Source organism: Equus przewalskii, chromosome 13, assembly GCF_037783145.1.
Source record: "Equus przewalskii isolate Varuska chromosome 13, EquPr2, whole genome shotgun sequence".
Taxonomy (NCBI): domain Eukaryota; kingdom Metazoa; phylum Chordata; class Mammalia; order Perissodactyla; family Equidae; genus Equus; species Equus przewalskii.
The window spans coordinates 38,719,835-38,742,600 of NC_091843.1; the positions used below are offsets into that span (position 1 = coordinate 38,719,835).

Genomic DNA, 22,766 nt, shown 5'->3' on the forward strand with positions numbered 1-22,766 from the left:
AATACTTTTCATATATATCCTGCATCAATCTTGATGTCTCTGTTAAGTCATTCGTGAGCATCCATGAGCAATAAATCCATGGGCCTCTGTTACTCCCTTTGCTCAGGAGCATCCTTGGTTGCAGAGTAGGGAGAGTTGTTTGGGCTTTAGCCTCGGTTAGACAGGAAAGAAATCTGACCCTCGAGTTCAGCCACAAAAATAGTCATCAACTTGACTTAGAATTGGACTGAGCCAGAATATACTGGAAAGCAGAGGAGTCATGGGGCCTAAAGATCTTACTCTCTCCTTTAGACCAGAACCAGGACAACAGGAGACTAATGCTTGGTGAAACAATGTGGGGCTGACCAATTTTATTGCCTGTGTTCCTTGGCTGTGAATCTTGGGGGTTGGGGGTGCTTACTCACAAGGCTGTTTAAATCAAGCTGTGAGTCTTTACTCTTGCTGTCATTTTTGCTTTGATTAAAAATCCCAATGGGCTACATCACATGCAATTTTATTGTCCAAGGCAGACCAAAATAACTTAATAAAAACACATAGCCATGCATGTAGAGTCTGGAATGAGGTCAAGATTAAACCAAGGGAAGAAAAATGCCATAGGGACCAAGGATATTTAAATTAATGTGAAAATGACATAGAAAATTACATCTGTATAGGTCCAAGAACCAAACAGGCTTGGATGCATATTGGAATCAACAGGCAGGAGGAAGATGGAAATATGGGTAAAGATTAAAGAGCTCAGTAAATAGATTAGTCATTTTTCAATTAGGTTGGAATACAAATGAGAGGCCAAGTGCCTTTTATTGGGTTTGTTGTGATTGATTACAAAAATGTAAATTTTTTGAGAAATAACTTTTTCAGTAAGACTCCACACTGTCACTTTGCCAGGGACTTCTTTTAATTTCCTTACATATCTTATTTGCAAATGCAGCAGAGCCATGGGGCATTAACACGACCCTGCAAGCAATCGGTACTGCAGCAGGCCAACTCTCTGCTTGGCCTTCTGCAAGTTTCCCTCACAGCCTTCTTGATTGTTTGAGATGAGAAAATGCAATCTTCTCTTCCACGCTGTAGATCCTGGGTGTGGGACCCGTGGGGGAGGAAGAATGTTGCCTCACTTCTGACAAAGAAAATCCAACTGAACCCTTTTACCCTACTGTTCCCAGGGATTTCAATATTTGAGCGCCCACTCTCAATAACCACTCTTTACTGGAAAACCTTCCCTGTCTCCTTATTTCTTTCTGCATCAAGTTGGAACATCAGCCAGCCTTGTATGGCCGTTTTACCTAGGCCCATCACATCAGCCAGCCTGACTCCCCACAACCTTGTAAAGTGCATTCTTCCCTCTAGCCAGCTAGTCTCCTCCTGGTCCCCACATACATCTCTGCTACTGCTGCTTCTCTCAGCTGGAGTGCTTCTTCTCCTCCACCTGTCATGGTAAGCAGCCATCTGCCACAAAGGTTGGGAAGTTTCCATGTTTTATTTCGCTTAATCTTTGCAACAACCTGTCATATGGGATTATTATAACTATTTTATAGATGAGGAATTTGAGTCTCAGAAAGATTCAGAAACCTGCCAACCTCAACAAGATGTGGAACTAGGATTTGAACCCAGGCCTGTTGCATGCTGGAACCTGAGCACTTAACCACTGCCTCTCCGCCCATCTCTCTGACCTTGGTGCAACTTCCGTGGTCCAGCTCAGGCCTAACTCTTCTTAGAAGCTCAGGCTGGTCAGTCTGGTCCACTTTGTTCCCACCCAACCTATTGGGCAGAACCACAGAGCTGAGCACCAAATCGTTATCTGATTGCTATGGACGTATTTCTTTCATCTCCCAATTGAATTTTCAACTCCTCAAAGGAAAAGGCTGCCTCCCATAAGACTCTCTATATGCAAACACGCAAACACACACACACAAAAGCACAAACACACAGCTCTTAGCTAACTGACTTACATTTTAGTAAGGATGTAGGTATGCTTCCTGAAGAGAGAGAGTATTATCTGCTCTTCCTTACTCTTCTCTTCTCTTTCCCTGGGAAGAAGAAATAGTAAACTGATCAGATTGGTCTCCAAGACTGTGATTTGGCCATGTTCACTAGTGGGTGCAGTCACTGTGAACCTCCAGGATGCTCTCTTTTACTCCTCCTTTTCTCCTTGCGGTTTAGGTGGTGAAGTAAGGCAGAGTCCACTCCCTTGTGGGAGGAGACTCAGCCATCTTGCTCTCTCTTTTTTTCAAACACATGGTCTTGGGTACTCTTGCTCCCTTGTCTCCTGTCCCATGCATATGCCTGGAGGGTAGGTAGATTCTGGAATTTAGGTTTGAGCTAAAAATTTTGAAGTGTCTATGAAGTCTTTAAGACTAGGTTGGGTGCCCAAGCCCAGCCCAGCCCAGCTGACTAGAAAGCTCTTCATTGCGTTTAAGCCAGCCAATAATAAATATTAAAGGAGTACATTATTACCCACTTGTTGTTGTTTCCTGTATATATAATCTTCTCTTAAGGAGCTCTAGAGATAGAATTCAGGCTCCCTAGTTCCCCTAGCCAAATACCACTTAACCGTGCCCCAAGCCTCGTGATCTCTCCAACACCCCTCTTTGCAGCTTCTTGGTTGTTCAGTTCCCTCTCTTAACTCACAGGAGTTTTAAAGGAAGATTTACTAGAACTGACTTTTGTGGAAATTTGTGCGCATATGTTTGTGTATGTGTGCATATGTTTTCTTTGCAAGTGACAATCAACAAAGTAATATTAAGCGTGCGCTTTTGTGTCAGTCTTGGTTTTCCAAGAAGAAGATGCCAAGAGTGATGTGCAGGGACTTTATTAGGAAAATCACCACATAAAGGAAATAAGGAAGAAGCCAGGATAGGCTAGGAGAGCCATCAGACTGTGATGCAAGTCAGATCCCAGGTGGGAAAGACAGGGAGAGAAAGTTGAGCAAAAGTGTCTGAGGCTGCCATGAAGTCAAAGGAAAGTTCAGCAAACACATTGAAGAGTTCTTGGGCCAAAGGCTGCTGTCGGAAGCAGAGGTTTGCTCATGAGAAGTATGCCCTCAGTGCAAAACCAAGACAATTTTCAAAGAGTAGCATCTGGGGCCCTTAGTCAATTATGCTCCATAAAGTAAGAGGAGGACCGTAAAACACATTCTCATGCCATCACAGCTTCCATCCCTCGTCAATAATTTCTGCCTGCCTTGACCTTTCGTTGCAAAACCATTCTCATTTCTTCCTTTGATTTCTATTTCCAAGTAGCAGAAGGAAACACATCTTTGAGACAAGAAGTATCTTAAAAGAAAAACAGAATCACAATTTATTCAGGACAGCTTCAAGCTGAGCACATGCCAATGGTGCTGAGGCCATTATCTCAGAAGGTCTGAGGGAAAGCTCCGAGACACTATACCTTCTTCTAATGTTTCCTTCTCTGAAAACAAACTGAGTTCTCATATCCCTCATGCCTACTCCTGACACCTACCAACTTTTACCGTTGTTGGAAAGGTGTGGCCCAGGCCCAGTACTCAGGGCTCTGTTATAGCTGAGGTCTTCATTCTCCAAAAAGGAAGCCGCTTGTTATCCTGGCACTTTGTGGTGGGAGCCACAAACAGCATGTTGTGGTCTCTATAGCATTCTGATGGTAAACAGACACATAGGTTCTGACTCTTCTGGCACAGTGCCTTGCTAGAATAGGTAAAGTTTTGCTAATTAGATTAACTGTGTGGATGCCTTTTAGTTAGAACTGTGTAGAGGAAGCTGGTCCTCACCAAAATCCATGAGTTCCTTAATTCCTCGGCATAGAGCTTGGCATAAAGCTAATATGGTCATGTGGCTAAGTTCTGGCCAATAGAAAGTGAGTGGAAGTGATGTGTGCTGCTTTCAATCCAGCCCTTACTTCCAATATGTGTTCCTCTCTCTTCTTCTGCATTGGCTAGTGAGCTGGAAAGAACTCCTAGGACCCAGAGGAGGGTGGTACCTGTCCTAAATGACCAACCCTTTCCAACCTTCATCAGACTGTGACACAAGAGAGAAATAAATTGTACTGTGTAAAGTCACTGGGAATTCAGAGTTATCTATCATAGTAGCTACATTTATTTATCATTAATAATATAGCATTTTCCCTTAAAAGCCATGACTTGTTCTAGTCAGACTTTTCTATGTGTCAAATGCATACAAAACAGGCTAAATGTAAAAATCCTATAATTTATAAAAAGTAATCATACATACTCCAAAAAATGTTTATGTGTAAAAAGGATTCTAAGTGGGATTTCTTTTTTAAAAATCAGCTTTATTGAGGTATAACAGATCCACAAAAATATTTGGGACATATTTAATGTATGCAATGTGATGTGTTTGGAGATAGGCATTCACTCATGAAACCATCACCACAATCAAGGTCATAAACATATCCATCACCTCTAAAAGTTTCCTTCTGTCCATTTGTTTTGTTTTTGTACTGTGGTAAGAATACTTAATGTGAGATCTATCCTTTTAGCAGAGTTTTAAGTCCACAATACAGTGTTGTTACTATAGACACAACGTTGTTCAGTAGATTTCTAGAACTTATTCATCTAGCATAACTGAAAGTTTATACTCACTGAACAACACCCCATTTCTCCTATTCCGGTAAGCCATCACTTTTACTCTCTTTCTATGAGTTTTACCATTATAAATAACTCGTATAAATGGAATTATGCAGTATTTATCTTTCTGTGGCTAGCTTATTTCATTTAGCGTAATATCCTCCAGGCTTGTGCATGTTGTCACGTATGGCAAAATCTCCTTTTTTAAGGCTGGATAATATTCCACAGTATGTATACAGCACATTTTCTTTACCTATTCACCTGTAGGTGGACATTTAAGTTGTTCCAATATCTTGTCTATTTTAAATAATGTGATAAATGAGCTTTCTTTAAATATTCTATTCCCCAGGTATGCTGAAGTCATTCACAGCTGTTTGGGACCATATCTATTTTCTGGAGTGAATTGTGTCTGTAGCTGAAAAAGACGATACATTTCTCTCATGTATGCCTTACCCAATTCTTCATCTTCTTACTGACCAGCACTGTCTAAACAAGTGAAGCATATAGCTTTCCCCAAACATACATATTTTCATTATTTTGTGGAGGTAGACTGATTGGGAAAGAGTTCTGGGTTGGGGGTGAGGAACCTGATTTGCAATAAGTGTTCAGGACCTTTTTAGCTGAAAGCCCAAGAGCTTCAGAACAAAACAGAAGTTGTTTCAGTGCGTGCTCCACCTGTCCATAAAGCTTGCCAGGACACTGTGGTCAGGAGATTTAACTTACAGTGCAACCATTCAAATTCAGTCACCACTAGTACTTATATTTCCAACATGGGCTCACTTTTATACTGTAAAAATCTTATTTTTAACCACTGCTCACTAATTGACCTAACACAAGAGAAAGACAAAGAGCAAAATCCTAATTCTAGTGTTTACATTTCACTTGACAAATGAATGACAGCTTCCAGAAGGGAAATTTCCACACATTTCTGAAAAGAAAGAACCGTAGGCATGGATCATTTACAGCAGAGCCTCCCAATTGCTGGATTGTCACAGTCACCACAAATGGATTACAAGTCCATTACAAGATATTAACCCTCAATTCTCTGTGGAACTGATGCTGCCAAAGGCCTCAGGGCCCCTTTCCTCTGATTAGGAGCAATGTTATCCATCTATGCCAACATGTTATAATTATTGCCATTTTTCTACTATGGCCATCAGGTCAAAAAAAAATGAGGAAGCATGAATCTATATTAGCAACCTACATCATCCATCCTGAATCAATCATGATGCTTTGGACTGAAGTGTCAGAGACACCAATTCAAACTGGCTTGAACTGTAAGAAAATGCATTGGCTCATGTAACTAAAAGTCCAATTAGAATCGGTTTAATGTTTAGTGCAGATCTCTCTGAACTTTTATCAACTTTCTCCTCACTGTGAGGGCCGCCTTTGTCCTCGGGTTGCCTTCCCTAATGGTACCAAAGTAACCACAACAGTTTCAGTCTTCGTATCTGCAGCCTCTACATCTAGAAAAAGAGAGAGAGGAGAGGCCTCCACTTCTGTTGGCTGGCTCTTCAGAGTGAGGGAATTTCTTTCTCAAAGTCCTTGGTAGACCTCTTCTCATTGGTCTGAATTGATACACGTGCCCCCTCCTGAACCAACCAGTCTGGCCGAGGGTGTGTGACTACCCCATTTATATCCTGACAATGTGGAATACCCATAACTGCGCAGTCTGTAAAACTAGGAGACTGTGGCATTACCTGCTCTAGCCCATCCTGGACAGTGACATCCATGAAGTCGTGGTTGTGATAGGATAATTTGTTCATTCTCTAACACACATTTATTAAAACTTTACATATTCAAGTTTTAAAAAGTTTGGTCTACCACCTAATTATATTGTGTGACACCAGAGATACGCATACCACACTTTGGCAATACCGGGCTTGATAGAAGAAGAGGGAATGATAGTGAATGGTATTAGAGGGTGAGCCACAGAAGAACAGAGGGTGTAATTTGACTATAAAAGAGGATCCATTGAGAAATGGTGGGAAATGAGAGTAAAAAATTGATGGATTGTGAAGGACCTTGAGTTCCAAGCAGAGGAATTCTGATATTACTGCAGAGGTAATGGGAGCCTTTGGAGTGTTTCATCATGAAATGGTAAAAGAATTGTTTTAGTAACATTAAATTGACAGGTCTTTGAAGGACTGATTGGAGTGGGAGATCTTTGCAATAACAGGAATAAAGGTAGCAAGATTTAAAATAAAAAGAGGAGAAAACATAAGATAACATTTCAAAGAGAGAATTGACTAGAGAAGAGAAATATGGTAAGCGGCATGAAAATAATGAGTAGTCTAGATTGATTCCAAGATTTATTAGAACAAGTTCTCTAACACAGCAACCCGTTTAGCCAATTTAGAGTTGCTGAATGTGTGTGTGTGTGTTTGTGTGTGTACTCTGATTCAGATTTTTGGCTAACTCAGACTCAAGTTCCCTATACAGCAGACTCTTAAGTCTTTCCTAATACATCACTGCTCTAAAACAAAGGAGTCAGGAGTTGGAAAGCTTAACCTTAAAGGGGCAATGACATCATTGAATAAGTGGTTTCACCAAATCATCCCTGAAAGTCAGGCCCCATAATCCACCCTGAACCTCCTTCTTCCCCAGTCAAGATCAGGGCTGGCCACCTCCCTTCAGAAAAAGAACCTGCCGCACTTGTGACGCTGCCCCTCAGTGGTGTCACTCCCTCCTCCCTTGAGGGGTCCCAGCCCATGCCCTGCACCATGGAACCAAGAAGGATCTTCCCTTGGAGAACTATCAAAGTCCTGTCTCTAGAACAGGAAATCTTCCTGATGCCTGCTGGGCATCTTCTTAGAAGAGTGGACCAAAGAAGCAGGTGCTGGAGAGAAGCTGCTGTGGGATCAGTCAAGCTCAGTGCAGAATTGCACTGGCAGCCTCTGGCTCACTCACTGTAGGATACTTTACAATGATTTCCACCCTGTATCCTGGATTCTGTGACTCCTGTTTCTCAGCATTGCTGGCTATTAGCCACCACAGTCCTCTAGGAACAGCTCCTGGCAGCTGCATCCTAGAGCAAGGGTGAACAGAGGCCTAACTGGATGTTGCTGCCATGCTGCTCCTGCAGCTCTGGTCTCAGAAGTCAGGAGCACGCCAGGTGGCTGTGCCTGGACTGAGGGCAGCAGAACACTTGAGTTCCCTGGCCGGGTGGTGGAGAGCTCAGGGTTCCAACTATTTTGTCTCTGAGCTGCCAAGAACTGTAGAACTGTCAGGGTGACCTGGGAGGTCTTCTCTTGACAAACATCTGCTCATCTGGCTGACACCACTTAGGCAGAATTGTGTCCTAGCTTATAAACATCTTCTTGATTCTGCTTTTCTGAGGCTATTTCCCGAGATTGAACATTATTGGAAAATATACAAATACAGATGGTCAAGTCTAACTTTCTGCCTCCTAATCTTTCTCACTGCGATGGTCAGAAAGGATATCCTGAGAGCAAATAATAATGTAACAGCAACTATTATATTCAGGTTTTCTGTGTGCCAGACAATATATTAGGCACCTTAAATGTGTTATCTCATTAAATCAACACAACAATGCTATGAATTACATACTATTTTCATCCCTGTTTTACAAATGAGAAATCAGATTTTCAAATGTTAAATGCCTTGCCTAATGTAACACAGCAAATAAGTAGCAGAGCCAAGATTTGAACTCAGGTTTGTGAGAGCCCAGAGTGAGAGCATTTACTGAGCATGTATACCACTCAGACCATCTGTAGGAACTTAGTTCATGCAACTCACACTGTTTTTGCAATAGCCAAATGTATGGATTTCATGTAGTCAAATATATTTTAACACTCTGAAAAGCCTTTTATCCTCTCTAAAGGTCAAGAGGAATATTGTCATATACTGTTGGTAAAAGTGTCAAGTGGGATAACCTCTTTGGAATACCACTGGCATTTTTTACTAAGGTTGAAGATTTGCATATTCTATGATCCAACAATTTTACTCCTGGGTATATGCACCAGAAAGATGTGTGCACATGTGCATCAGAAGAAATGTACAAGAATGTTCATAGCAGCTTTATTTGTAATAGTCCTAACCTGCAAATAACTCAAAACTCTATCAACAAGAGTATGAATACATAATTGGGATATGTTCACACAATGGGACACCAAACAGCAATAAAAAATAATGAACTCAGTTACGCACAATGACACAGATCAACGTTGTGCTTACAGAGCCAGACGCAAAGAACACATGTACGATTCAATTTATTTAAATTTCAAATACAGACGGAATTAAACTACAGTGTTTAGTGATTCATACTTAGGGGATAAAATTATGAAGTAAAGCAAGAAAGTGATTACCATAAAAGCCAGAAAAGTTGGGAGGGGGAGGCAAGTGGTCATAATGGATAGAAGCTGGGAGAGGCTTCTGGGATGCTGGCAATGTTCTGGGGTGTCGGCTTGAGAAGGTAGTTACATGTGGCTTGCTTTATAATAATTTGTTAAGCCAAACGTATATTTTTATGCATTTTCTGTATGTGTGTAATATTCTACAATAGAAACGGATTAAGAACAAGATTAAGGGAGAAAAAGGTTTAAAAAAAACAAAAACAAAAACAAGGAAATGTGTGCTTTCAAATTGAGGCCAAAGCAACTTAGTAAGCATCTCATTTTAAGACATATTTTAATTGACAGACTCTGCCACCTCTGGAGTCACTTCCACCCCCTTTGCTGATCTGATCCTCTCCCACTCTTGCCCTCTTTTATCATTAATGTTTTTCTCAGGAAAGAAATGTTTCCTTGCTCACATTATAGGTGACTGCACTCAAGTCTCATTTCTCTAAGAAGGAACTGATTGATTTTTCTGGTCGGCTCTTGCAAAAGTAATCATGAGCCTTTTGAGACACCCTTGACTCAAGGCTGCTTTTGCAATAGGAAAAAGGTAACAGCAACGTTTATTGTTTTAATTAACACATCTGACTAAAGGCTTGTCAGAACTAGAAACATGGGCCACTGTGATACTAGGAAAGATGCTTGGACAGAGCTGGGGATGGAGGTGAGATGGCAGGAGGGACTAGGTCCAGTCCCAACAGATGACCAACTAGGTTGGAGCCCAGCTTCTGTGGGTTTTAAATGTCTAAGTAGGCAGCATAGCAAGATATTCAGTTAGGATGACCCTAAACGCTAAATTTTAAAGGACAAGGCTTTTAAGCTAAGAGAATTCACAACAAGTGGAGGATTTTTTGAGTTCCAAGTTCAATGACAGAGAAAAGTAAGCGGTAGTAAGAACCTTGGTTCATGTTCTGCAAGGTAGCTGGCTGTCTTGACTGCGATTTGCACTGTCTTCTTCTGTTGGCAATCACCTCCACATTCACATGCTTCCTCAAACTAAGCTTCGTCTCATTGTTCTCCTCCATGAGGAACAGGAATGAAGGAAACCTTTGCAAACCCGTATGTGGCTCTGAACACTTCATTCGGCATAACAGAAGTACAGGGAGTAACACTGACTGAACGCTTATGTCCTCCGGACACTTGTTCTAAGCTATTGAGATACAGAATTTCATCTAATCCTCACAATAACTCTATGAAGTTGGTTCTATTTTTATTATCTCATTTACCAAGGAGAAAACTACGTAAGGCACAGAGAAGTTAAGTAGTTTGTCTCATTATAAACCACATTACAATCCTTTTGGGAAGAATGTTAGTGTGCAAATTAAAATGAATCTCTGAGTTTTCTTTCTTCCTTTTGCTTCTCCAAATCTTCTCCAACTTTCAAGACCCACTTAAAATTCTACATCCTTCATGAAGCGTTAATTAATAGACTTATTCTTCTCTGAATTACATAGTATCTTCTCAAGCTACACATCTTGACATTGTTTGTTATCCTGTCTATGCTTTATTTCCCAAAACAGCATATAAACTCATTAAAGACAAGAGCTGTGGCAGGTATGTCTGTACACCCCTGCCCCCCTACCTTGCCTCACTTCCCAAATGATGATGCTAGCAGACACAAGGGGCGGAATTCAGTTGTTAAACTGAACTGGAGTCACCTAATCAAAGCATATTTTTGTTATTTTCTTAAGCACCAAGAGCAGGACTATACACATACATAAAAATTTCATATGTGAGGAATCAAAGAAAGATGTTAATTTTTACTCCATGTAATTCTATATTATTCAGATTTTTACAATGAAAGTTTTACTTATAAAACTCAAAATTAATTTTAACCTTGAGCTTAAAGTTGCTGGCAGGAAGAGGGGGGCAATGAGTTGGAAGAGGATGAATTGGAGGTAGAAATGCTGATCCCTCGTGTTGGTTCCAGCTTGGACAGGCCTTAAAGCTTCCCTGGGCTGAAGACTAGGGATTAAACAGAGAGACCATAGAGTCCTGTCCCCACTCCTTCACTTGAAGCCTACAGATACATTTAATTCCCAAAATTTTCTCATTCAATCATAGGTATTTTAAGTGATATAATCCTATAACTTAGTAGCTTTTAGATTTTTCCTATTTGTTGTCAATGTCATTCACTGTGTACATGTGTGTGTGTGTATATATGCTTCCTTAGACATGCTTAGGAGGAAATAAAATGTGTTAGGAGCCGGGGGTAAATTTGTTACTGGAATTTAGGCACCAAAATTTTGCTCTGCGCTTTCTGAGAGTCAAAACCAAAATGTAAATTAAAATTACATTTAATTACAAAATTAAGCCATATTGTTTAGAATTGTTATTTCCATTTAAAGGGTGTTCACACACAGCATTTACTTCTTACAAAAGAACTGGTTCTGTAGGATGTGTTATTCCAATCTGCGATCTTTCCTGGCCAAATGTTTCAGCTTGTTTAAATTGAGAACCTTGAACACCCATCAGTTACCTTCCAAAGCAGGTCTGAGTTTCTAGCATGAGTTAGTGTAAGGGAAACCTGAGCCACTTAGGGGTTTTGTAATTGTCAAAGACTGATGTCCACAGAGCACTTCTGTTTGTATTTTATTCGTGGAAGATCATGCAACAACTGATAAAGAGAAAATGTGAATGTGTGTGTACACAATATAATTATTTCTGAATCAATATGCTTTTTCTATTAGCTTTTAAAATCTGTTTGCATAAAAAGTTTCTTTTCCAACCCAGCTCTTCTGAGGGTTTTTGTGGGCAGAAGTGACTAGGGACATGATCTTTGCAATATTTCATTTCGTTATCTCTTATTATTACATGGTGGCCCAGAACGGGGCATGAATAAAGCTGTCTTGTCATCAAAATGCATTCATTCATTTAACAAGTTCCTGAAAATAATGGAATGGTTGCTAAGCAATGGAGAAATTATACATTCCCAGCGATCTGTGCAGATTTTAAAAGCAAAAGTAGTTCTGGGAATAGGGATTAGTGTCTCTGGAGCCCAACTAAATAAAAAGAAGAAAGTGACATGCTCTTACCTACCAGTCAAGAGGCAGTGTCTTTTTATTTTTCCTTCTTTCAGACCCGAGTTTCCAAAGTAACCATACAAGCAGAAAATTTCCTATCATACAGTTATCTGTGTCCATTTATGGATTACAGATAGCTGGCAAGTTTACATCACATTTATTTTAAAAGAACTATGATATGAGAGAATGTATTCTTTTAATTAGGGAGTAAATTTATCTTAGATATATTCATCATATTTTAATTGCAGAAATACATGGTTAATGCAGAAAACAACACACAGACACGTATTTAAAAAACAAAATTAAATTTAAAAAGATATCGTCCATTATCCAGCCCTTGCCCAACTAGCTAATGTTACTATTTTGGGATAAGTCGCTTTTATAGACATATGTAAAGTTATAATCTATTTTTATGTAACATACTGCACACACATTATATGTACACATACATTCGTTCTAAATGCTATGGATATATCATTCTTTTTAAAACAATTTTTAAACATTTAGTTGTTCCTGGTTGATTACTATTATAAATAACTCAATTATCCTGTACAAACATTTTAAAAAGTAAGTACTTTTTTCATTGCAAATGTAATGCATATAGAGAAGCACCTCTGGAATGGAAATAAACCCCTGGGGGATGGGGCTTTTCCTACTGAGCAAGCTCTGAGTCAGTTCAAATGAAGACAAATGCCTTGATGGGGATTTTCCAAGAAGCTGCTAGATAGGTCAAATAGTGACAGTCTTTGGAGATGGAGCTTTCTGGAGAGCTCCAAACCCATTTCGTCCCCTCCAGTGGATGCTGGGCTGCTGTTTTTCAGCATCTGTGGTGGTAAGGCTGCTGGTTTTCAAGGTTACTACAGATAGGAGAGAGGGATGGGAATGGTGAAGGTACAATTCCACAAAGCCTGCTGTTCTTCTTGAGATTCAGCCAGTTTTCTTAAATAGACCCTCATTGTATTGTTCCAAGTCTTTGGTTAATTTCCAGAATTTTCCAGAGAAACAGAGCAATAGGGTATATGTAGATATATATGAGGAGATTTATTATAGAAATTGATTCATGTGATATGGAGGCCTAGAAGTCCTACAATCTTCTGGCTGCAAGCAAGAGAACCGGGAAAACTGGGGGTATAATTCAGTCTGAGTCTGAAGCCCTAAGAACCAGGGAAGCCAATGCTCTAAGTCCAAGTGCAAAGGCCCAAGAATCAGGGCAGGGGGTGGGGTGGAACGTACAAGTCCCAGTCTGAGTCTGAAGGCCTAAGAACCAGAAGCACCCATACCCAAGGGCAGGAGAAGATGCATGCCCAGCTCAAGCAAAGAGAGCAAATTCCCCCTTTCTCCACCTTTTTTTTTCTATTTAGTCCCTCAACAGATTGGAAGATGCCCACTCACGCTGATGAGGGTGATCTTCTTCACTCAAGTCTACTGATTCAAATGCTAATTTCCTTCAGAAACACCCTCACAGACACATCCAGAAACAATGTTTTACCACCTGTCTGGACATCCCTTGCTCAGTCAAGTTGACACATAAAATGAACCATCACACTTGGCTTAACATCCAAAAATAATTCAATGTAATACACCATATCAATAGAATAACAAAAAACACATCATATCAATAAAGGCAGAAAATGCATTTGACAAAATCCAATACCCTTTTATCATAAAAACTCTCAGAAAGCTAAGAATTGATGGGAACTTCCTCAATCTGATAATGGACATACACAAATAGCCACAGCTAACATCATTGTTAATGACGAAAGACTGAATGCTTTTCCAGTAAGATTAGAAACAAGCCAAGGATGTCTATGTCTGCTCTCATCACTTCTATTCAACATTATACTGCAGGTTCTACCCAGGGTAATTAGGCAAGAAAAAGAAACAAAATTCCTCCAGATTGGAAACAAAGAAGTAAAGCTATCTCTATTCAAGAAGACATGATCTTGTGGATAGAAAATCCTAAAGAATCCACATCAAAAATAACTATTAGAGCTATAAACAAGTTTGGCAAGGTTTCAGAATATAAGACCAATATACAAAAATCAGTTGTCTTTCCCTAACAAGCAATGAACCTGCAAAAGTGAAATTATAAAAACAATACCATTTATAATACTATCAAAAAGAATAAAATATTTAGGAATAAATTTAACAAAAGAAGTATAAACTGAGAACTACAAAAGATTGGTAAAATAAATTAAGACCTAAATAAATGGAAAGACATCCTATGACCATGGATTGGAAAATTTAATATTGTTAAGATGGCAATACTCCCCGAATTGATTTTCAGATTCACTGTAATCCCTATCAAAATCTTGTCTGGCACTTTTTGCTGAAATTGACAAGTTTATTCTAAAATTTACAGGGAAACATAAGTCACACCAAATAGCCAACGATTCTGAAATAACTAAAGTTGGAGAACTCACACTTCCATGTTTTAGAACAAGCTTCTAATAATCAAGAGACTGTGGTATTGACATAAGGATAGACATTTAGATCAATGGAATATAATTAAGAGTCCAGAAATAAATCCTTACGTTTATGGTTAATTGATTTTAACAAAGTTGCCAAGATAATTCAATGGGGAAAGAACAGACTTTCAACAACTGGTGCTGGAACAACTGGATAGACACATGCAAAATAAAGATGTCAGACCACTTCCTCACACTACATACAAAAATTAAATCAAAACAGGATGATAGACATAAGTGTAAAACTAAAAATCTTAGAATAAAACATATCAGCAAATCTTTGTAACCTTAGGGTAAGTGAAGCCTTTTAGATATAACACCCAAAAAACAAGAAAAAATGGTAAAAAATAGATATATTGGATTTCATTAAAATTAAAAACTTTTATTCTTCAAAGGACACCATCAGAAAATGAAAATACAACCCACAGTATGGGGGGAAATGTTTTCAAATTGTATATCTGATAAGAGACTTGTATTCAGGATACATAAAGAACTCATAAAGCTCAACAATAAAAAGACAAAGAACCCAACTTAAAAATGGGCAAAGTATCTAAAACAGACATTTTACCAAAGAAGATATAAAAATGATCAATAAGAACATGAAAAGATGCTCAAAATCATTAGCCATCAAGGAAATGCAAATCAAAATCCCAATGAAGTACCACTTTCACACCCACTTATATGGCTATATCAACAAGCTGATGACCACAAATGTTGGGAAGGATTTGGAGAAATTAGAATTCTCATACACTTCTTGTGGGAATGTAAGGTGGTAGAGCCATTTTGGAAAACAGCCTGAAAGTTCCTCAAAGATTAAACATACAGTTATGTTATTACCCAATTTCACTCCTTAGTTACATACCCAAGATAAATGAAAACATATGTCCACACAAAACCTGTACATAAATGTTCATAGCTGCATTAGTCAATATAGCCAAAGAGTGGAAACAATCCAAATGTTCATCATCCTGATGAATGTATAAATAAAATGTAGTATATCAATACAATGGAACATTATGCAGGCACAAATGGAATAAAGTACTGACGCATGCTACATGTGGATGAACCTTGAGAACATGATAAATGAAAGAATCTAGACTGCATACTCTATGATTCCATGTCTGAAATGTCCAGAACAGGCAAATCCATAGACATAGAAAATACATTAATTGTTGCCTGGTGCCAGGAGAAAGGAGAAATGGGTACAGCGTTTCTTTTCAGAATGATGAAAATATTCAAAAGTTAGATAGTGGTGACAGTTCCACAACTCTGTGAATATACTAAAACCTACTGAAATATACACTTTAAAAAGGTGAGTTTTATGCTATGTGAATTATATTTCAATAAAGTTGTTATAAAGAAAAATAATGCATGACCTTAACTTTAAAAATAAGATTATATAAAAAAATATATACCATGAAAATTCCCTAGATCACCCCAAACTTGTATTGCCCAATCCCCCTTCCCAGAGGCACATTACTACTGTTTGGTGTGTCATTCAATATATATTCTTTGCATTTCCAAGAATACATATAGGCATAGATACACTTCTGAACACATTTTTGGTTATTTTTATAAGATAAATTTCTAAAAGAAGAATTGTTGAGTCAGCATGATTGCACATTTTTCATTATCTATATTTATCATTAATATATAGCCAAATTACCTTAAAGAAATATTGTATCAACTTCCTTTCATTCTAGCCATGTTTGAGAGTTCACGCTTTCTTATAACTTCTATAGTCCTGAATATCATTCATTTTGATCTTTGGCAGTCTTACATGTGAAATACTTATATCTTCTAATTTGCATTTATTTATGCAATGATAGGAATTCCCTGTTCATATTCTTTGCCCATTTTTCTTTTGGGATGATTATTGTTTTCATATTGATTATTTCATTATAATTCAATATGATTTCATATTATTTCATTATGAAATTTTTAAAATACAGAATAATGCAAAGAATAATAAACATACATGGACTTACCACTCAGAGAAACAAATGTTAACATTTTTATCATATTTGCTTCATATTTTTGAAAGAAAACGCTGAAAATAAAGCTGATGTCTCTCCTGTTCTCCACCACACCACATTGCCATTCTCTCTCCCTGGAGGTAATCCCTATCATAAATTTGATATGTAGCCAGGCCACTTTGTACTTTAATTACGTATATATGCTTTAATTGATACTATGTAATATTTCTACATAAAACATATTATACTGTACATAGCTTTTGGCAACTTGTTTTTTTTAACCCAATATTGTTTTTGAGATCTACCTATGTTGATCAAATAGATTTATTTCTTCTTTCTTACTGCATAATAGTGTGTCATTTTGTGAATATACTACAGTTAATCACCTCTCATATACTAAAGAACGTTTGGGTTATTATCAACTTTTTGCTGAAACAAATAATTTTGTAAAGAATACATCTTTATTTAGGCTTCCTGGTGCACATGTGCAAGAATTTCTCTACAACAAGTTCTCAGGAGTGGAGTGGCTGGCTTATAGGCTCCACTTATCTTAAATTTTACTAGCCTTTGCCAAATTGCTGGTACAAATTCACATTCCCATTTGGACAAGCAAAGCCTCTGACCTCAGAGAATTTGCATTCTGGTGCGTCTGGAAGAGGACGGGAGATTGCTGAGTCCTACCTCCTTGCATCCTTGACCGCCCCTGGCATTGTCAGATGTTTTAAGCATCTAATTATTGTTTTCGTTCATTTTCTTCAGATTACCAGTAAAATTGAGAGTCTCTTCATATGTTTATCAGTGAATTTTATTGATTTTAAAACACAACTCCCATTTTTAAACAGATGGCTTTATGATTTGACACTATTCTAAATAAGCCAGATGCATGGATCCAACTGTAGAAAAAATACTTTGTAATAAGCATATAAAGTAGTCTCATTGTCAGAAACTAAAAGTGATTTTTTGGGACATCTGGCCTCTTGAAATAATAATAACTGATAAAAATAAAGAACCAAAGTTTCTGATTAACACAATTTAGGAAATTGATTTCTAAAGAGAATGGTCTACACCTTTGGTTCCTTTCTGATTGAAAAGATATTTTTTTAAATCAAAGAAATCAGTCTATTTAATTCTGAAAATGTCATTCCAAAGGATGTTCTACCTTGAAAATGCCTGAATTATTTAGAATTGGGGTAGCTTGGGTAAGAGTGACTTGAGTGCAGTTGGGGATGCACAGTATGCTGTCTGGACAATGGGAGGATTACTAGTTGTGCCTCGGGTCCTCACGCCTCTGATAGGGAATGGAAAGGAAAAGAGTTTTCAAATAAAATCTCTCAAACTTGAGTTCGACCTGGAAAGGATTTCCTCGTTTAAACACTGGACACAGCTTTCTGCCCAAAGCCACTTAACTAGCATTCAGAGAGGATCTTTAATTCTATTTCAAATAAATGCACTAATAAATTAGTGCAACTCAGTGCATAGCCCGGGATGTTATTCATGTCTTATCAACTGTGACTTAGTTGTGATTTGTTAGAATTTCTCATGACAATATTAAACTGATGGATTATAGCAACTATAAAGTAGTGATCACAAAGCATAGCAGGGTGTTTTTAGAAGAATACTCCAAGGATTCTTCAGTGGGGCTTCATCCTGTCTGGCTATTACATTCTGATGGGTGATATAGACACACTCCTGCAATTTTTAAGGCTGTAGTACAGTTTCCTTAGAGCATGCAGATAATTGAACTCTTATATGTGGCTATTCCATTATAAAATAATAAATACTCTGAGGTTCCTCAACCACCACTTCTAGACCTTTGAGGGCATTACTTTCTGCTGCTTCTTGCTTAGAGATTTCCTCACCAGAAGCTCTGCTAATACTCTGCCTCCTCACCCTATACTGCCAACTGCCTGTTTGAAAATGTTAAGCTCCAAGAGGACAGAATTCACTTCTGCTTTTGTTCTCCCAAAGAAGCCTAGCCAGAAGGCAGCTCATTCTGTCTCACAACCAAACCAACCAGGTGCTCACTGGTTTTTCCCCGACCCTGGATATGACTGGGTTGTCCTCTTCTGACTCCCTGACTTGCCCAGAAGTCCTAACAATCCCACAGGCTGCTGCTGACAGTTGGGGACATTTTTGCAATGAAAGCAGCCAAACTCCCTTGCCAACGTGCCTCTGGAATCCTGTCCTAGTCCTGCTGCAGCGGATGCTGTTGGAACCCCCCCAATCTCCTCAGATGCCCTTACTGGTTCTGTGGACCCATTCTTCAGCTTCTGTACTGTTTGCTCCTTGTGGCTCCTGGAAACCTTTATCAGAGAACTACCAGCTGGTTATGGGAGCTGCTTCACTCAGATACTGAGAGCCTAAAATCCAAGGAGTTAACATGGTCCTGGGGTAAAACTTAGCCAATGACTGACTGTTGCAAGAGGATGAAAGCCCAGCTCCCCTGAGGGGGAAAGACTCTCCCGATCTCCTAGGGAATCAGGCGAGGCTGGGACTTAACCTGGAATTGGCCCCTCGCTTGGGGAGAGGGACAGGATTAGAGGTCAGTGAGGTAAGGAGGGCCCAGTCAGGTAAGGATTTATAGACCACATAGACGGTCCTTTAGATTATATACTAACTCCACAAAAGGGTGTTGAGGAAGAGAGTGGTGTACTTTATGTTCTGGAACAATCATTCAGACAGCAGGATGCAGACTAGTTTGTAGATAGCAACTTGGAAGCACAGGACTCAGCAAGAGGTTCTCTGTGGTGACTGTCACCTGTCTTGAGCAGGGACATTTTTTAGCACATGAGCATAGCAGTGAGAACCTATGAGCAGGCTATGACACATGGAGTACTGCCATGGGAGTGGAGGTCCAAGTAAGTTGGGTTGCCAGATAAAATACAGGACACCCAGTTAAATTTGAATTTCAGATAAACAACGTATAGTTTTTTGGTATAAGTATGTCCTAAATATTGCATGGAGAGAAACAGTATGGGACATTCTTATACCAAAAAGTTCTTCATTGCTGATCTGAAATTCAAATTTAGCTGGGCACCTTGTTGTTATTGTTGTTTCTTCCCACGTCTGGCGCCCCACAAGTAAGGGTTTCTAAAAGAGGCTGAGTTATCTAACAAGAAAATAGTTGGGATGTGCAGAAATCTCTTAAATCTCAGGATTATTTTTTGTAGGCTAAAATCCAAATGAAAGCATCATGTCTCTAAAGTTAGAAATAATTTACAATTATTTCCACACTATGCACACGTGCTATGGTCATACTAATTTACGGGAAGACTGAGGCCACTAAATGAAAAAAAAAAATCTCTGACGATCTACCTTCTATACCATCCAAATATCTCTACTGTGACTTTCTGCCCAAGAGAACATTTTGTCATACTTTCTTTCTGCAACAAAACTGTGCCGAGCTGAAAACAAGGGTAGTCCTTTAAAAGCAACTTGGGTAGATGTGAGAACAATCCAGCAGAATACTGAGTCACACACCGCCTCGGCTGGGCAACGTGCATGCACCTCAGATTGTACCCAAGAATGCCCAGGGGTCCTGAGAACAATTTCTGATGCTGCCACAGAGCTCCCTAAGCCTTTTCTGAGACAGAGTAGCTTCGTGGTTACAGAGCTTGGGCTCTGGAGTCTGTAAGACTTTCTTTGAATCCCATTCTGGCCACTGGGAATCTATGTAAACATAAACAAATTAAGCTTAGTTTTCTCATCTGGGAAAAAAAAATAGAGATACCCTATAATATGTGGATTAGACGAGATATTTCATGAGAAAGCATTTAGCATAGTGCTAGATTCATAGTTAAATCTCAAAAACATTAAGTGCTTGTAGCTATTATTAGCCATTAGAGTTCACAATATGAAGGGACCTTCCCTGACATCTGACTTTAATTCTACACGTGATATATGTGTCTTAAGCGGCATTCCCGAGAAACAGATTCAACAACCAGCAACTGTGTGAAAGTGATTTATTAGTAAATATTCTCAGGAAAATGGGAGAGGAGAGGTGGAGACTGAAAAGGAAAGATGTCAGGCTAGGGGGTGAAATCCAGCAAATCCCGTGAAGGGTGGGTTTGGCTCAGTCCCGCAGGGGAGCTCCAAAGATGGGACAGATCACACCTCAGACAGGTCCTTCTCAGGGGACCAGGAGGCTGCACAGCCACAGTCATTGGTTAAGGAATGCCCCTAGGCATGTGTCCATAGGTCCCTGCAGGGAAAGTGAGTTAAGACAGCAAGAGGGCAGCCCCTCCACTAAGAGATGCAGGTGCTGGCTGTTTGGAGTGAAAATGCACTGGGAACTAGTCTGCATAAAAAAGGTAAAGGGACCCAAATGGATGTAGGAAAAGCACTGACAGCATCCTCCGACTCAGGTGGAAGCAAAAATCCTATACAAGAGAAGAAAGATGTATGGTTCTCATTCATTTGACTATGGTGTGCCTACTTAAAAAAAAGATGGAGAGGCACCGATGGTAAGCTATGGAGAAGTATTTGCAAACTTTGCTTAATAAAATGGGAGTTATTAAAAGCCAAGTATTAATATAAACATCTTTAGTGTTTATTAACTAGGAGTCCAGGATAGTTGGCTCACATGGTTTTCCCCTTTTACTCAACTCAACCACTAAAAAATACTACATAGAAAATCATCTTGCTATTCACATCCCAAAAAACAATGACTACTTTAATAAGAGAAAAGTAAACACACCAACAGAATAATAGATAAAGGACACAAACAGGCAATTTACAAAATAAAAAGTAAAAATGGACAATAAGCATAAAATCATTGCTGAAACTCACCAGCAACCAAAGAAATTTAACTTAAATTATGTGATACTAGTTTTCACCTATCAGAACTGGCAAGTATTTTTTAAGTAACCATACTTAAAATTGCCAAGAATGTAGGGAAAATGAGCACTCCTACACAATGTTATTATAAGTGTAAGTTGGTATAACTTTCCTAAAAGACAATTTGACAATATACATCAAAATACATAAAAATGCAGACCCTTTGACAAAGCAATTAAACCTTAAGTAATTTTTACTTTGGAAATAATCAATGCATATAAAAAATTCATTCAGGGGCTGGCCCCATGGTCGAGTGGTTAGGTTCGCGCACTCCGCTGCAGGCGGCCCAGTGTTTCGTTGGTTCCAGTCCTGGGTGCGGACATGGCACTGCTCACTGAGCCATGCTGAGGCAGCGTCCCACATACCACAACTAGAGGGGCCCACAAGGAAGAATATGCAGCTGTGTACTGGGGGGCTTTGGGGAGAAAAAGGAAAAAATAAAATCTTTAAAAAAAAAATTCATTCAGTAACATTTATTGTGATGCAACTTGTAATATTTAAAAATTGGAAATACTACAAATGTTTACCAATGGGGGGTTTGATTAAGTGAAAGGGGTATACAAAGTACCATAACTAGCTATGTAGCGACTTCCAAATGTTGTAAAAATATATTTATTGACAGAGGAAGTTTTTGATTATATATTATTAAACCAAAGAAAATCATATTGTAAAACATGAACAGTGTAATCCAATCTAAACAAAGAAACAAGCAAAAGTATTTACATTAAAACGTTAATAACAGTTGTCTGTAGGTATCAAGGATGACTTTTAATTTCTTCTTTCTGCCTATCTGTATTTTTCTAATTTTTTTGCAGTAAATATGTACTGCTTGAGTAATAAAAAAATGTTATAAAATAAGATATTTCCTCTCTACACTTAGTTAAAAATGAAGTGCTCTCAGAGATTGGGCAGCAATACATGTTTTTCCATTGTGTTAATTTCCTGTTCCATTAAGCATATATAATGAATCGTCTGCCATGACTCCAACTGGTTGGGGGAGAGCCAAGTGCTACACAACAAACAAGGCAACGGAAGCCATCCATCCCCAGCTTTGACTTCAGCCAGCAAACAATGACCTTAGGACTGAATCCATAAGGCTTCACATTTAGAAAAAAGTCTTCAGTCATGTTAAGGATTTATGTGAGCTGAAGTAGGCCCTGGAACTTTTCTAGTACCTGCTGCCTCACTGAATTTAGAATGTCATCAATGACTTAGTCGGGAAAACCTAGCAAAATGTCCTATATGTGGTAGATGCTTAAGCAATGTTTGGACTGCAATTTAATGACCTTAACTTTAGGAGTGACAGAAGCAAATTTGAAAAGCGATGATAAAATATTTTGTATGTACCACCAGGAAGCTAATAAGTAATCACACTGGTTGTTTTTTTTCTTAAATTCAAAAATTGTAAGGCAGTTCCTGACTGATAAACCCTTGTCCATTGCTACTGCTGCCCAGCTCACTGCTGCTGATTTCAAACAACAACAACAATTGAGTGTTTTAGAAAAGCTGTAGGCTGAGATGCAGAGAAAGAAAGATGGCCATGA

General features: G+C 38.8%; 1 long non-coding RNA gene across 1 annotated transcript in view; it reads right to left on the reverse strand.

Annotated features, from left to right (window-relative positions):
- Positions 1-22,766, reverse strand: part of LOC103554378 (uncharacterized) — a 241,058-nt gene that overhangs the window by 36,572 nt on the left and 181,720 nt on the right. Inside the window, exon 3 of the long non-coding RNA XR_011525566.1 lies at positions 1,950-2,027. This is a non-coding gene — a long non-coding RNA (uncharacterized lncRNA). The remainder of the gene's footprint in view (positions 1-1,949; positions 2,028-22,766) is intronic.